Source organism: Pinus tabuliformis, chromosome X (assembly GCF_031772625.1).
Source record: "Pinus tabuliformis cultivar Carrire ecotype Pingquan chromosome X, CPIR1, whole genome shotgun sequence".
Taxonomy (NCBI): Eukaryota; Viridiplantae; Streptophyta; class Pinopsida; order Pinales; family Pinaceae; genus Pinus; species Pinus tabuliformis.
In genome coordinates, this window is record NC_142308.1 from 276,382,944 (window position 1) to 276,400,361 (window position 17,418).

The window sequence follows — 17,418 nt, forward strand, 5'->3', positions numbered from 1 at the left end:
AATTATTAAATTTATTTATTAATAATATATTAAACCATTTTCAAAGTTATACAAACATTTCATTTTAAATGATATCTCTTCTTTTGAGATATATGGAATAATATTGATTTCATTATAACAGGTAATAAATAATATGGATGGGTACTTTTTCTGCATTTTATTCTGCAATGCTGGGAATTTGTGTAGTGCAGCCAACAATGACACCGTGGTGAATATAGGCGTTATCTTGAACTATAATTCGTGGGTAGGAAAAGTGGCCAAAACCTCATTGAAATAGCAAGGGATGACATTAATAGAGACACTCAGCTACTCAACGGCTCCCGCCTGGTTCTCCACTTTCGTGACTCGCTTGGTGATGCGATTCACGGGGCTTCGGCTGGTAATTTACATCTCTTTTCAATTTTCTATTTTCTATATGCAGATAGAAACCGACCCTGTTTGTGAGATTGTTTCTCATTTAGAATCATTTTTTTTTTATATATAGATCTACAGCTTCATTTGCTTAATTATTTTCTTTTATTTCTTTTATCATTTCCTTGCTGGGCAGTTTGATATTGATTGTTAATTTTTCTTTTGGTAAAATCAGTTCTTGATCTGTTGGAAATGGAAGTGGTGGGAATAATTGGGCCACAAGCCCCTGATGTTGCAGAATTCATATTACATTTGGGAGATACCGCCCGAGTCCCAGTTGTATCTTTTTCTGTTACTAGTCCCTTGCTCTCTCACCACAGATTTCTATATTTTGTTCGCATGGCACATAGTGATGCCTTGCAGATGCACCCCATTGCAGCTCTGGCTCAGGCCTATGGCTGGAAAATGTAAATGTGTTAGAAAACCTGCGCAGATGAATCTAGCTAGTAAAGGTTGAACACACAGCTTTGCAGAGCAAAAACACTAAAAGAAAATCAAAAGAACAAAAGAATGATTCATTAGAAAATAAGTTACAATGCTCATGGTATAGCATTACTGGGTGAAGATCTCAAGGTAATGCACCATAGTGGTGATCAATGAGAAGACTCAACACCTACAACAAGTTCCGGAGAGAACTAGCCAGTGGCGGAGTGAAAGAAGGGAGTAAATCATGCAGAAGAAATCTTGCATGTAGTCCCATGCTCTAACTAAAAGTATGCATGTAGGTGTGCAGTACTTCCAACACCCCCCCAAACACCACTATGGGAAAAATAGAAAATGGGCCCTAGCAACTAAGGCCAAAGGTCACCCAAAATACAGTGCAACTTGTACTAAAATTGAGGAAAGAGGGAAAACCTCGTGGGAAAAACCCCCCTCAAAATACAATGTAATCAAAAGAAAAGAGGAAGAAAATACAGTTGCTAAGCAACTATGTCCTTCACTCCAAGACAATCGCGCAGAGAGCGAAACTTCTGCTCAGTGAATGTCTTGGTGAAGATGTCTGAAATTTGTTCTGTTGAAGGACAAAACTGCAAATCAATGACCCGATCATGTACTAAGTCTCTAATGTAGTGCATATGGATCTCTATGTGCTTCGTCCGCTGCCGCTGCACTGGATCCTTGCAAAATTTGAGAGTGCTCTGGCTGTCACACCAGATGACAATGGGCTGGTGGAACTAGACGCCCAACTCAGTGAGGAAGTGTTGTAGCCACAGAACCTGAATGGTGATGTTGACTACTCCTCTGTACTCAGCCTCGACTGAAGAGAGAGAAATAGCAGCCTGCTTCTTGCTCGACCAACAGATAGGGCCAGACCCTAGACTGAGTGAATATCTGGAGGTGGACTTGCAATCAATACTGTCGCCCGCCCAATCAGAATCAGTGAAGCCAAGGAGATTCAATGCAATGCCTGCTCCATAGTGAGTCCCGAAGGTGATGGTGCCCCTGCACATATCAGAGGATGTGCTTGGCAGCATTCCAATGTAGCTCATGCAACTCCTACATGTATCCGGAAACTGCCCCGACTGCATATGAGAGATCTGGTCTGGAGTGGGTGAGGTACAGTAAGCTCCCCACTAGCTGTCGGTAGAGAGTGTTGTCAACTAATGGAGTGTCACCTCCATTCTCAAGGTGGACCCCAAATAGAAAAGGAGTCGGTGCTAGCTTGCAGTCAATCATGTGAAATCTCTCGAGGAGATCCCGCGCATACTTAGCATGACAGAGTTTGATGCCTGTGGCATCCTGGCTAATCTCAAGACCAAGAAAGAAGTGTAATGGACCCATGTCCGTCATCAAGAACCTATCATGCAAGGCCCTCTTCACTGCAGCAATCGCTAAAACCGAGCTGTCGTTGATCAGGGGATCATCCACATACAAAACTAAGATAAGAAGAGAATCATGTGTCCTGAGCATGTAAACGTTCAGATCAGAGTTACATCTTTTGAAGTTTTGTGATAAAATAAAAGAATCCATCTTCGCATTCCAAGCTCTCGTGGCCTGCTTAAGGCCGTAGAGAGATTTCTTCATTCTGCAGACCAAAGATAAATCCTGAATGAAACCATGTGGCTGCTCCATGTAGATCTCCTCTGATAGGTCTTCGTGAAGAAAGGAATTCTTCACATCCATCTGATGTACTTCCCATCTCCGGGCAGCGGCAATGGCAAGTGTAAGGCGTTTGGAATCCATCTTTGCTACTGGAGCAAAGGTCTCGTCATAATCAATGCCATGCACTTGTTGGAAGCCTTTAGCTACTAGCCTTGCTTTCTGTCTGGTGATTTGAAAATCTGCAGCACTATTGGTCTTGTAGACCCATTTGCATCGGACAAGTTTCCTTCCTGAAGGAAGGGGGACCAAATCCCAGGTCTGGTTCTCGAGGAGGGAGTTATACTCCTCCTCCATGGCGGACTCCCAAGATGGATGCCCAGCAGCCTCAGCATAAGACTGTGGATCAGAAGACTGAACCAAATGACAATGCCAGGATGGCGATGGTTTAGTGGCAGTGAGGACAAGAGGAGGCTCAATAAACTCTAAGCTAGTCCTCTGCAGATCAGAATTATCCCCCACAAGACCATTTCTAGCAACTGGGTGGTCTTGTGCATATATCTCATGTAAGCTCCTTGTTCTCTGATTTATGACAGGAGAATTTGATTCACTGCTGGAAGCCCGATCTGGTTTTGGATGTAGATCATCATATGCATGCACTGGATTTGAACCTGAAGACTCTGTCTATGCATCTGCATGCTCTACCACGGCATCTGCATGCTCTGTATCTGCATCTGAGTGTACTAAGTCATCATCTAGGACATGAGGTAGATAAAAGGTGTTTTCATGTGGCAATTGAGGTGCATGTGAGAGAATTTCCTCAAATTTGACACTTCGCTCAATTATGAGCTTGTCCATAGATGAAATCAGTAGTCGGTATCCCTTCACACCATCAGGGTATCCAACAAAGATGCACTCAATGCTCTGTGGATCAAGAGCTTTCCTCTTTTCAGAGGGGATCCTGGCCCATGCTCGGGAGCCGAAAACACGGAAGTGGGTGACCTCTGGTTTAGTGCCGCTTTGGGCCTCAACGGGGGTCTGATCCTTGACATACCTATGAGGAAATCTGTTCTGGATGTAGTTAGCACAATTAAGTGCTTCAGCCTATAGCTTATGAGGCAGTGACTTAGCATGCAACATGCAGGAAGCCATCTCTTTGAGAGATCGGTTCTTTCTCTCAGCAACTCCATTCTACTGCGGAGTGTATGGAACTATGTACTGTAACTGTATCCCGGACTCAAGGCAAAGGTTCTGAACTGTTGTGTTAACATATTCCCCCCCATTGTCTGTACGGAGGGCTTTGATCTTTCTCTCTGACTGTGTCTCAACTAGTGCTTTGAAATCTTCAAAGTGTGCAAAAACTTCAGACTTGTTCATGAGAAGATACACCCAAGTATACCATGAGAAATCATCAATAAATGTAAGCACATACCTTGCTTTGTTGATGGAAGGATGAGAAAAAGGCCCCATGAGATCACTATGGATCAGATCTAGAGAGGATGCTCTGTGAGTCTTGTCAGTGTCAAACGTTTCTCTAGGATGTTTGCCAAGGACACACCCTTCACAAACTCCATTGGAGAAACTGATATCTGGCAAGCCTTCCACCATCTCATGATTGCTTAGCTGCTGCATATACCTGTAATTTAAATGACCAAACCTCCCATGCCAAAGCCTACTACTATCATTAGCATGTGTAAGCAATAAGGAGGATTCAAATTCAATAAATTTAGAAAATGTATACAGTCTGGCTCCACTGTTTACCTCACCAGTTGCAATTTTGGAGCTGCTATGTAGGTCATATATGTTCACTGCATCTGGAGTGAATTCCACTATCTTTCCGGTGTCATAATGAGTGATCTGATAAACTGAAAGCAGGTTTACCAAAAGTTTTGGAACGTGAAGCACATCTTCAAAGCTTCTGTGTAAAAGTTCCACTCTACCTTTTCCGGTGACCTCAATAGGTGAGTCATCTCCCATGAGGATGGGAGGTCCTTTGCATGCATCCAAAGAGGAATATACTTCCTTTGTAGCAGCCATATGATGTGATGCACCAAAATATATAATCCATGCATCAGGGGAAGATTTAATTGCAACTAAAGCATGAAAATTGTTACCTTTCCCGTGTGGCGGATCTTTAGTTTTTTTCTTGGCGCCCTGAGGGATGTGGTCCCCAAGGTTGTGCTTCTGAAGGATTTCTACCATTTGGTCAATTTGTTTCTTCATGCAAGAGGATTCTGGATGGAATCCTCTTTGACAATAGGTGCATTTGTTTCCTTTCTTCCCTTTCTCATTTCTCGAGCCGGAGGAGTCATTAAAGGGCTTGGTGTACCCTTCCTTCTTTGGATGGGAATGCGCTTTTCCCTTGTCTTTTTGCTACTGATTTTTCTGATTTGAATCAGATCTGTGACTCTTATTGTGGCTGCCATCATGCACAGCAAGTGCATGTGCTTTTGGAGGTTTGATTTTCCCCATGCCAATGAGTTTATCTTGCTCAAAAGTAAGGGACTCCATGAACTCTTTGAGAGAAGGCATAGTGTAGGATTTACCTATTGCGAGCCTTACTAAATGAAATGTAGACACAAAGACAGAGTATTCCGGTCCGAGCTTTGATATAATAGAGAGAACTTGGCGACTCTCCTCCTTGGATTTGTCAATTCCACAACCCTTGAGTTACAGTAATAGATCATTATATTTGGTGAAGAAGTCTTGAATTTTGTCATAGTTTTGTGGATCCAATGACAGTAGCTCCACTTCGAGCAGATGTCCTTTCATCTCATCCTATTTCCCGTAGAGTTCTTCAACTTTTTCCAAATCTCATTGGGAGTATTGCAGGCAAATAGATGAAGCTGCAACTCTGGGGAGATGCACATGCATATGGATCCGCGGGCCTCATCCATATGGTTGAGGTACTTGGATTTCTCTATGGCTGAAGTGGGTTCCACTTCTGTAGCCATGGTAATCCTGTACAACCCTTTTTTACGAAGGTATCGAGCCATTTGGTCCTTCCATTCACGATAGTTGTACGGTGTTAGGATCGATGCTTTGGGAAACTCCATTTTTCTGTCAATCTTCGATCTCCAAGCTGTAATACCTGCAAAATAAAGTACTGGTGCACTTTTTATCTAGCAACCTATGGGCTCTGATACCATGTAAATGTGTTAGAAAACCTACACAGATGAATCTAGTTAGTAAAGGTTGAACACACAGCTTTGCAGAGCAAAAACACTAAAAGAAAATTGAAAGAACAAAAGAATGATTCATTAGAAAATAGGTTACAATGCTCATGATATAGCATTACTAGGTGAAGATCACAAGGTAATGCACCATAGTGGTGATCAATGAAAAAACTCAACACCTACAACAAGTTCCGGAGAGAACTAGCCAGTTGCGGAGTGAAAGATGGAGAAAATCGGGGAGTAAATCATGCAGAAGAACTGACGAGTTGCAGAGTTAAAGAATGAGCAAATCAGGGAGTAAATCATACAGAAGAACTAACCAGTTGCGGAGTTAAAGGAGTAAATCATGCAGAAGGAATCTTGCATGTAGTCCCATGCTCTAACTAAGAGTTCGCATGTAGGTGTGTAGTACTTCCAACAGAAAAGAGTTACAGCGGTTTACTCGGATGATGAATTCTGTAGCGGTGCAGTCGTCTCATTAAGTGATGCGCTTAGGGATATTGGGTCGGAAATAGAATATAGATCGGTCATATCGCTAACTCCGGACCAAGTAGCCATTGAAGGGGAGCTATACAAGTTAATGACAAATGAATCGAGAGTTTTCGCTGCTTATATGCCGTCTGATCTTTGTTCAAAAATCTTAATGAAAGCCTAAGAAATAGGAATGATGGATAGTAGTTATGTCTGGATAAGCACAGATGAATTTACCAACCTTTGGGATGTTCTGTTAAATCCTTCTTCCATGGACTACATGCAAGGCCTCCTAGGTGTCAAAATTTATATCCAGAATTCCAAAAAGCTAGCAGATTTCCGTGGAAGGTGCAAATACCAGTTTAGACTTGAATACCCTCATGAAGAAAATGCTGAAATAAATGTTTACGGCTCATTTTCATACGATGCCGTCTGGATGATAGGTGGGGCAATTGAGAATCTAGGAAACACAAGTTTTAATTTCATGAAGCCCATAAGTTCTTCAACAAGTTTTACACAACTGAAGGTCTTGCAGGAAGGACCACAGTTATTGATAGAGCTCGGAAAGACAGACTTTAGTGGTGTGAGTGGAGTTGTTCAGCTTAAGGATGGAGAAATTGTGGGTTCTACTTATGAGATAGCCAATATGGTGGGTAATGGATACCGTGTAGTTGGGTATTGGAATGATGAAACTCAGCTCTCCAAACGACTTCCCTCTGGTGCATCATCACCGTCCAGCGCCAATAATACCATCGGCGACCTTAAAACTGTCACTTGGCCCGGTGGATCTATAGAAGTGCCTCGTGGTTGGGAACAACCAACAAGGGGTAAGAGGTTGAAAATTGGAGTTCCCGTAAAACATGGATTCACTGAATTTGTGACAATAAAATTTGAAAGTAGCCGTAACCGAAGCAACGTCACTGGTTTCTGTATAGATGTATTTGATGCGGTTGTGAATCGGCTGGATTATGCACTGCCTTGTGATCTCATTCCATACGGGGATAACAACCATACACACTACTATGGTGACCTTGTCGATCAAGTTCATCTCAAGGTACGTTCTATAGCCCGTTGAATTATTAGTTTTCTACTTTTCTGATTACAAAGACATCAACTCCTGCCGATACTGATTTCGACTTTGCTTGGCAGAATTTTGATGCAGTTGTGGGCGATACCACAATTTTCGCTAGTCGAAGTAAACATGTCGATTTCACACAACCATTCACTGAATCAGGTGTAGTAATGGTGGTTCCTGTCAAGGCAGACGAAGCAAATATGGCTGGGGCATTCATGCTGCCTTTTACTCCGGGAATGTGGTGTACAACAGCGGCATTTTTCATATTCACAGGATTTGTACTATGGCTAATTGAGCATAAGGTAAATCCCGAGTTTAGAGGAAGACCCGGGCAACAAGTGGTGACTCTACTCTGGCATTTTTCTCTCAATACTTATCTATTGTCTATTCACTTATGTCCTTGGTGTTTAAAGTCTCCAACAACCTCACCTTTCTTCTTTTCCGTTCTCCCTGCTCTTCCAGGTTTTCTTTCTCGACATTGGTTTTCTCACACAGTAAGCGATTCTCCTTTCACGTGACATGCTTTGTTTTCTCTTCTGGTTTGAAAATGAAAAACTAGAATGTCACCATTTACATGGGTTTTATGAAATTCATCCTCCTAACCTATATACTGTACTGCAGGGGAGAAGTTAGTTAGTAGTTTGTCTCAATTGGTGCTTGTAATCTAGTTATTTGTAGTTCTGATTTTAACATCCAGCTATACGGCCAGTTTGACGTCTATTCTCACTGTGCAAAAGTTGAACCCCACTGTTAAAGACGTTGAATCTCTCAAGTCCAGTGGAGACGCAGTAGGGTATCAGATCGGTTCTTTTGTAGCTCAATACCTCCAGCTAGAGCTTGGCATAACAAATATCAAGACATATTCAACACCAGAGGAAGCTGGATTGGCTCTCTCAGAAGGCCCAAAGAATGGAGGCGTTGCTGCGATTTTCGATGAGATTCCTTATATCCGTATTTTTCTAGCGTCACAATGCAACTACACAATTGTTGGACCAATCTACAGGACCGGTGGCTTCGGCTTTGTAAGTTCCTTCAAATCCTCAATAATTTGTCTAAACTCCTGTGCATTTCAGTTTTTCTATTGTTAGTAGCTCACGATCAGGGCATTTGCTCAGGTATTTCCCAAGGGTTCACCTGCCCGATATTTCCAGGGCCGTTCTGTCACTCTCAGAGGACAAAGAAATGCAACAGATTTAGGCCAAGTGGTTAAATAGCACCGCCTGCACAGATTCTGGAGCAAAAGTGGATTCCAATAGGTTAAGCATGGAGAGTTTATGGGGTCTGTACTTGATCACAGGATCTATGTCAGTGATAGCTCTGGTTATATTCCTTTCCATGCTTCTCTATGAGTACATGAGGGATCCTAATGTTATGGATAATGATGATCCATCAACAGGGAAGTCTTTGAAGAGAGCATTGAAGTCGTTTATGGTGTACATTGACCAGAAGGAGGGTTCAACCTCACCTCCCAATCGAAGAGTATCATAAATGAGCCCAAATCAAAGAAATAGTCCATTCTCGCCGCCCGCTTTAACAAGTAGCCCTTCAGCTCTGGGAACGAGTCCTTTCAGCACTAGGACACTTTCAAGGAGAAGCTTCTTCGTCCTGGATCATGAACATGTGGTCGATGTAGGTGAAAATGCAATTGCTCGTGCTTCATCCGTTTCAGCACCTGATCAGATAACAGAGTAAATTCAACCAAACACACTGCAGTGAGCGAAGACTTTTCCCTCAACTACTATTCCAGGTATACGCACGGCCTCCCATTGGGTTTTTGTGTCACGAGATTTCTCTTCCTTTGCTTCGGTCAAATTTATTTTGTGAAATGATCACAATTTACCTGTTTGGATACATAATCTCCCAAAAATTGTACAGTTCTATATGGAATTACCCAGCCGAACTCGCTGAATGCAACAATGTAAATATGTGTCTGGCCTGACTATGCATAACCCAGTATCTATGAATAATCAAAGCTGTTAATTAGTTAAAAAAATGTAAGTAATGACCGCATTTTTGAAACTTTCCGCCCAACTTTATCTCATCCTTGAGAGTCAATTTCACAGACAAAACTAGAATGTCATTTAAAGCTAATGAGTTCAAATTAAAAGATTCTTTTCAATAGTCAACGCCACAGTCAGAACTAGCGGGCCATTGAAGCCTAATGCGTTCAGAGTAAAAGTTTCTTTTATTTAAAATAGTAGCACAGTGACAGTCTTATGCCTCAAGATCAAGAGGATGAAATATATATATATATATATATTCTCTTAAATATATATGGCAGCAAAGTTATAGGCTATTTAATTTAGCTATGAATGATATATGATAGGCTATTTAATTTAGTTATTAATGATATATGATATTAATATAGAAATTTGATATATTGTTTTCTAAATTTCTAAATTATTATAATTATCACTACAATATTAAAAAAATTGTTTTACAGGATTTGGACTCGATTTAAATTTTAGGACTTGCATACCCATGTTAATGAAGTGGTTGATATATGTTGAATTCATTATTTCTATTTATAATAACATCAATAAGGTAGAAAATAATGTCCATTAACATATATTAACCACTTTATTAACGTTGGGAATGATCATGTTAACCATGTTGATGATGGGTGGCATGACCATCATTGAATATGGTTAATCTTAACCATGGTTGACTAAGATTAACCCTGCTTGACCTTGTTCATGTTCACCATGATGGCCTTGCCAAACATGGATAACCATGTTAACTATTATCGACTCTGGTTGATGTCAATTGTGATTAATTATGGTAGATTGTGGTTGATCTTGCCCATCTTCATTGTTTACTATGCCTCACTATTTCCTTTTCTTTAAGCTCTTCCAATAATGATTGATTCGAGCAAAATTCATCAGTGTTGCGCCAGGGGATTTTGTTGAACTCACACCACCTTCCATTGTCCTTTCATGACTTCCCATTATCCTTTTTCGCCTGCAATCTCTTGGGATGATTATATTGAGGTTTGTTTTCCTTGCTTTGTCCCTTTTTCTGTGAGTTAATATACCTTTTTGAGGCTTCTATTATGGCGGATTTGTAGACATGAACTCCTGGTTATCTTGTTGCCTCAATTTCTGCTTTATTTTGGTAGCATATTGATAACTATCTCCCAATGAGGATATGTTTAGGGAATCCATATACATTTTGATGTACCTATGTAGCCCACTACGGTACTTCAATACTAGTTGTTTCTCGAAGTATCTAATACCTAGCTTCAAGCAGAAGGTATGGAAATTATTGGTGTACACTGATACCAAATAGTCTCTCTGCTACTGCAGAGTTATCCACCTCGTGTATTGGTTATTAGAGTTCCCTACAAGGTATAATTCCTTCTTGAAGGCATTAAGAAAATCAACCCAAGTTGGTCCTAAAATAAACATCACAGACTCATATTTGTTGTGTCTTTCCCAGTAACCTTCCCACCAATGTTTGACATGGGAACAACTTTCAGTGGTGCAAATGTGATTTTCTCATTGTTAGAAAATTGCTGGATAGAGTAATATCCCTCTAACAGATTTGAACATTTCTCCAAAGCATCTGCATCCATTTTTCCTTTAAATAAGGGGATATCAAAGTTAAATTTTTCCTTGAAGGGTGTTGCACCACAAAAATTATTGCTTGTTGAAGGTTCCTTCACTGTTATTGGTAGTTGTACAATTATCTTGGTGAAATTGTCCATTATCTCATTCCTTTGTCATGTAAGTGCTTCCTTCATCACTTCATAGGATCTTCTTATATTTCTTCTCTCTTTTGTTTCACCATAGGAGGGCACCTAGGTTTGCGAGAGCGATCGTTCACATCTGAAACTAAATCAAGACCCAACTATCTGCACCCAAACCTCATCGGGGACATGCACTGAGAAATAAGAAGGAATAGATTGTTTTGATACCAATGTTCTAGGGTATATAGGGAATGAAATGAAATATAATAAATTAAATGGAACACACATAGATAATTATAACAAAGATTACAATAATGTGGTGGAAATCTCAACATTTAGTAAAAAATGGAATACTAGAATATTGTAAAACATAAACTGGCTAGAATGGTAGTCACTATCGCTAAACAAAGAGATATGGTGGCTACCCACAATCATAAAGGATATTAAAGGAGTCCAATAAAGTGGAATTTTAACGTAAAGAAAGTTCCCTATAGGTACGAAAACCTAACCCTGAAAGGTTAAATGAAAAAAGGTTTGCAATCTTCGATGGAGTTAGTTGGTATGCCAACTTCTTTGGGTCATAAATATTGCATACAACCTCTACTTGGTGCATTTGGTAGCCCATTGGAAATGTCTAGTCAAGAATTACACTTTTTGATTAAGGTGAAGGCCAAAGATTATGACTATTGTTTGTGCCCCCACCACATCGAAGAATAATCATTTGGGGCCTCAAACGAACCTAGATGTTTAGGACCCTCAAAACCATAAAACTACCAAGATGGAGAATTTTTCTTTGAGCTAGAGGACTAGGTGGGTTGTCGTTGATATCTACCTAGATAAAAACCTTAAGAGATGACACTCATTAGGAGGTATTTTTTTTCCAAATATTAAGACAATTTGGCCATTTCTACCTTCCAAGAGCCTTGGTGGAACTCAATCCTTGGGATTTAGAGATTAAATTGGAATGAGAGCAAAGAATCCTCTTCATGAATGGATCCTATTCATGAGAGGCTTATAAAGTATGGGATACCTAATGAGAATTTACAGAAATTGATGTGGATGCAAATAGTTATATGTATTTACATAGTGAAAGAAAATTCCACAAAAAAGAGCTATAAGAATCAAAGAAACAAGGAGCATAAGCCCTAGACCCATAATGGACTGAAAGTTATTTAATATTGAATGATTTGAAATTTCCCAACAAGACATGAGAATCCCACCCATTAGTAGAGCTCTACATTTGATTGTGACTAAACAATATTTGAAGGAATTTTACTAAACAAGTCATAAGCTTATATACTTTTATATGAATGAAACTATCAACAAATATAAGAGAGAAATACATACTAGGCCATACAGATTAGCAACAAATCACAAGAATAAAGATAGTTGAAAAAATAGTCTCAACTACTCCATAATATTATAAAACTAAAAAGGTTCTCATACAAATATACATTAATAATATCCTAATAAAAATAATATTATGATAATCTAAGTACATATGGTAATCAATATCATTATGATATATATACTAGGAAAGAAAATACATTAATATTATTCAATATTCACTCTATAAAACCTCTCTAAAACTATAAACTCTTAGTTTAAAACATTTTTAGAAATGGCCTATATTTACATACTTGAACATGTTTTCCTAAAAATAACTATCTCTAAGTAATTGAACATGTTTCCCTAGAGTAAAGAATGATAGTCACTAGCTCTTACACCTATGTGAGCATATAGAACAGAATTCACATGTTCAAACTAGAAAGAGAATTCACATGTTCAAACTAGAAAGAGAGAATACTAATACTTAATGCATGTACATCTCCATAACTCACTCACTTTTCTTCTTTGATGGGGCTCTTCTTTAGTTCAAGATCCCTTCAATTCCAAAGTTCCAAAGGCATTGAAAACACTCTCTCCAATATATTCAAGGACTAAAAGAAGTTTGTCATTATCTCTATTAAACTGTATAAATGTTAATAAATTTATTGTTGTTTTAGTTTTAACCATTACAATATTAATAAATTTTTACAAAAATATTTGTTCTCTATAATTTTAACATTTTATTAATATAATAATTTATTTTAACTGTAAAAGTACTTAAGTATGATTTTTTTTTTAAATATTTTTATAACAATTTCAAGAGTTGATAATACTAAGATTAACAATGCACTTTTTATACATATTTAAAATATTTGCATAGTTTCTCTTACTCTAATAAAATGATAACCATTTTTTTATATATATTATATCTTCAACAAATTGTACTGTGCAAATTGTATAGATGATATAAAATGATAACCCTTTTTTCATATATCTTATATCTTCAACAAATTGTACTGTGCAAATTGTATAGATGATATAATTTTATTAGATATTTTGTCTAAGTATATTAGATATTATAATTTTATTAAATATTGTTAGATATTTTTTAGATAAATTAAGTTAAATTGGTTTTAATATGAGATTTAATAAAAGTACAAAAAAATTGGGCATAAATTTTTATTTAAATGTAAAATTTAAAAAGATTTAATAGATTTAGGATTAAAATAAATCTAAATTAATTTATATTAAATTGTAATTGTTATAATTTTTTTTTATATTGATTTTTTTTTTGGAAATTTATGATCTTAACTTTTGGTAAGTTAAAGTAATTTTTTGTGTAACTTTTTGTTTAGAATTTCATTTGGTAGTAATAATATAATTTGTCAGAAATTTTATTAGTTTTCTATTGCTTATTTTTTAGAATTTTTTATTCATATTTGATATGTCAACTTAGCAATTGTTTGACTGGGTGTTCTTTTTATTTTTAGTATGAAAAAAATGTTGGTATTAAAAGTGAAATAAAACCAGTACATTTGTCAACATATGACGAACATCGGTATCAAACATATGGAATTAGTGGTCCAGGCAGAAAGCCATCTTTTCCCACATATAGCCTCTAGATAGCAAGTTAAAGACAAAAGTTATACAGACATATTCATCTGCCATCAAAAATTGGGTGTTCTTTAAAAATCAAGGGATTCATAAAAGGTCACGTTTCTAGCATTAGTGTATTCTTTGTTAACTTTCTATTTTCGAAAAAAAATTGTGTTGCAACAATATAGACAGACTCTACTTCGATATGGCTATATTCATGAAACCAACAAATGCACATCATAATTACTAGAATATTTTGAATTGAACCAATATGAAAAAACTACAGATTTTGAAGATGTTTAACATAGCACCATGTTTCTCAACATATTAGTTAAGAACTAAAAATCTAAAATCTACTGATTAAAAAAGATGGATCAACGTAATGCACCATACATTTTCCATTTTTTTTCACAATTTGTTTTGGAAGATAGAAAATTTTGATTTCACTGAATCATAATGACCTTCAGAATTTTGTTGCGCATATTTTATTAGAAAATTAGTTAATTAACAAATATCTATGAAATTTCATAAAAATTATATCTAGTAAAAGTATATTCAATTATGCAAATGTTGGTATTGGTTCTGAAAGTAAATTTACCATGTTTGATGGTGTTTAATCATTCTGAAATTGGAGAAAGGCGATTTGAGCGAGTTGTTGCAGAGTTGCAGGTTTTCGGTTGATTAAAAAAAAAATCCCTCTGAATTACTTTTTTCCCCGAACGGTCATTAAAATAAATGGAAAAAAAACAATCCAGCCAAATATTTTTAAAAATTCAACCGAAAAATTATCCATAGTTTATGTCAGTCATAAAATTGAAAGGGTGTGACCCTCAAATATAAGTGCTTCGGCCAAATGCTATAAATAAACATGGCCAAAACATTATTTTCACTCTCACATTCTTCATGTGCGGCTTTTGAAATCCAAACTTCTTTGAATCTAATTTTTGGACAAAAAAAGTTTTTGGGAGGGATTTTAAAGTGATTTTTTTGGGTTGAACTTTGAAAGTAAGTCTTTTGCACTGAATTTTGAAAGTGATATTTTTGGGCTAAATTTTTAAAATTAGTTTTTTAGGCTGAATTTAGAAAGTGAACTTTTTATTTTTTTCCAGGATTTTTAAAATAATTTTTGTTGGTTGGATTTTGGAAGATATTTTTTTGGGCTTGATTTTAAAAATCTACATAGATTGAATTATCATGGAAAATCAAAGAAATTTCAAGAGAAAATATGATTTAATTAGAGACATTGAGGCTCGTAGAGAGTACTCGAGAAACTATTACAAAAGAAAGAAGGAAGAATACTTAAATATTGAAAGGGAAAATCAATCTCAACAAGAAGTTGAACCAGGTATGTAAATGTAAATATTATAAAAGATATTTAAAAGTTAATGTATATTGTGGAATTTAATTTTTATTTAATGAAATAATTTGAAAAATATTTTTCTATGTGAATAGAGATAGATTTTCCTCATAACATTGATGATGAGATTGAAAATGTTGAAGGACAAAGTAAAAAAGAAAATGAACCAATGATTAATGATGTTGTTGAATATGTTGAAAGAGATTGAAGTGAAGAAGTTGAATCACCCTTAGGTATGTATATATATGTCATGTATTAATGAAATTATACATATTTATTAGTTTCAGTTTGATGAGCTCTATTTTTTAATTTAATTATTTAATGTATATGTATACTCATTTACATTAAATTCTCTTATGTAAAGATCAATTCAATATCGATGATGATATGTTAGAAAATGTTGACACTTGCACATATGGAGATAAAAAAACTGACATACAATATCGTGTTAAGCTCATTAGTGATAAGTTCTTCAAAAACGAAAATGTAATAGTTCTACCTCAAATTTTAAGAGGTCTCTTGACATCAAAGTAACTAAAAGAATCTACAACATTATTAGGTATTTGTAAATCAATGAAAGAAAAAAAAAGTGAAGGCAAATGTGATTGAAAATATAAATACTCCTCTAAAATCAATTGGAACATATAGAAATGAAAGTGATCTAGATGCACATAGAGCAATACAAATTGCAATGGTTTTGTCAAGTAATAAATAAAATCGTTTAGCAAAATTTATGGCAAAAGAATTAGGGATCTCACAAAAAACATTGCACAAACATAGGAAATTTTGATTGTAAATAGATGCAAATGATGAGATTGCTTGTTGGATAATTATTTGTAGGAAACCATACAAAAATAGACTTGCAGAAGATGTTAAAAAAAATAATATATGAATATTGGATGAAAAAACCATGTGTTTCACAGAAAGTAAGGGATTTGATGCGGTGAAGAATAACAAGAAATCAATATGAAGAATGTGCAAGATTTATCTTTGACATCACTCAGATGTATTTGTTCAATATGTTCATAGAAGATAATCATGGAATTAATGTCTCAATTAGTACTTTTTTGCAACAAAAACAATGGTATGTTAAATCTATCACTGTACATGACACTTCCTGTTGTCCTTATCATGTGGAGTTTCATTTATATTATGACACCATCCTTAATTTGTGTAAAACATTTTGGAAAAATTCACCTCCTCCTTCCACTATCCATGATTTCATATATGAAATTCTATGTGGAAGAGAAAATCATGAAATATTTTACCAAAATAAATGTGTTCGTAGTAAAAATGTGATGATTGTGGAAATTTGACTTTGTTTCACGACAAATATTCTGTTGTATGAGTGATCAATCATTATCCAACATAAAAGTGAAATGGAAGATATATGAATATATTCATACATCGATTGGTTCAAGTGGTAGTACAAGTGCTAAAAGAATTTATTTACAAGTACAAGATACTTTTGTGATATAGTTTTTGAAGAAGTTTGAAATAGGAATTTATAAATACAGCAAGCATTCTCATAGAGCTAGATGGAAAGAACTGCAATTCAAAAAATCCCGTAGAATTTTTCCACGAGGGTCCATTTTGTCAATAGTTGATTTTACAAAAAAAAATTACACATTTGTTACACAAAATGAAATACACAGTGAATATTATCATTCTAACCAAGTCTCTATGCATTTCCATGTTATATGTAGACATGCTAAACAAAATGTTGATCATATAGAAAGCACTAGTGAGAATCAACATGTTATTAAAGAATATCATTTTTAGATCAACAATGATCGTACACATGAAACACATTTTGTACAACATTGCTTTGAAAAGATTTATAACTCATTGAAAGGTCGTGGAATAAAATTCAATGAATGTTGGATATGGTAAAATGGATGCGCAGGTCAATTCGAATCTTCACGATCATTCTTTTGGTTGTGTCATCTTCATATGAAAACCAATATCAAACATTTTTGGAATTTCTTTGAGACAAATCATTGAAAAGGAGAACATGATGGCGCAGGGGCATGTATAAAATGAGCACTTCAAAGATATCAAATGGGCCACTCTACAAACTGACTTGTCTCAGCTTGAGCAAGTTGTTCAATGGCATATTGTTGCACTAAAACCATGAGACTAACCCATCAAGGGAGGTACGCAGGTATGTACATATATATTAACTCAAGTATATATTTTTAATATATGATAATTTTCATTAATTTTCTAATTTTAAACATTGATAAATTATATAGTTTAAATAATTGATCGAATA

At 36.1% G+C, this 17,418-nt stretch overlaps 1 pseudogene; it reads left to right on the forward strand.

Moving 5' to 3' along the window:
* The first annotated feature begins 237 nt into the window (after positions 1-237).
* Positions 238-8,661, forward strand: LOC149139471 (glutamate receptor 2.8-like; annotated as a pseudogene).
* Positions 8,662-17,418: the final 8,757 nt, after the last annotated feature.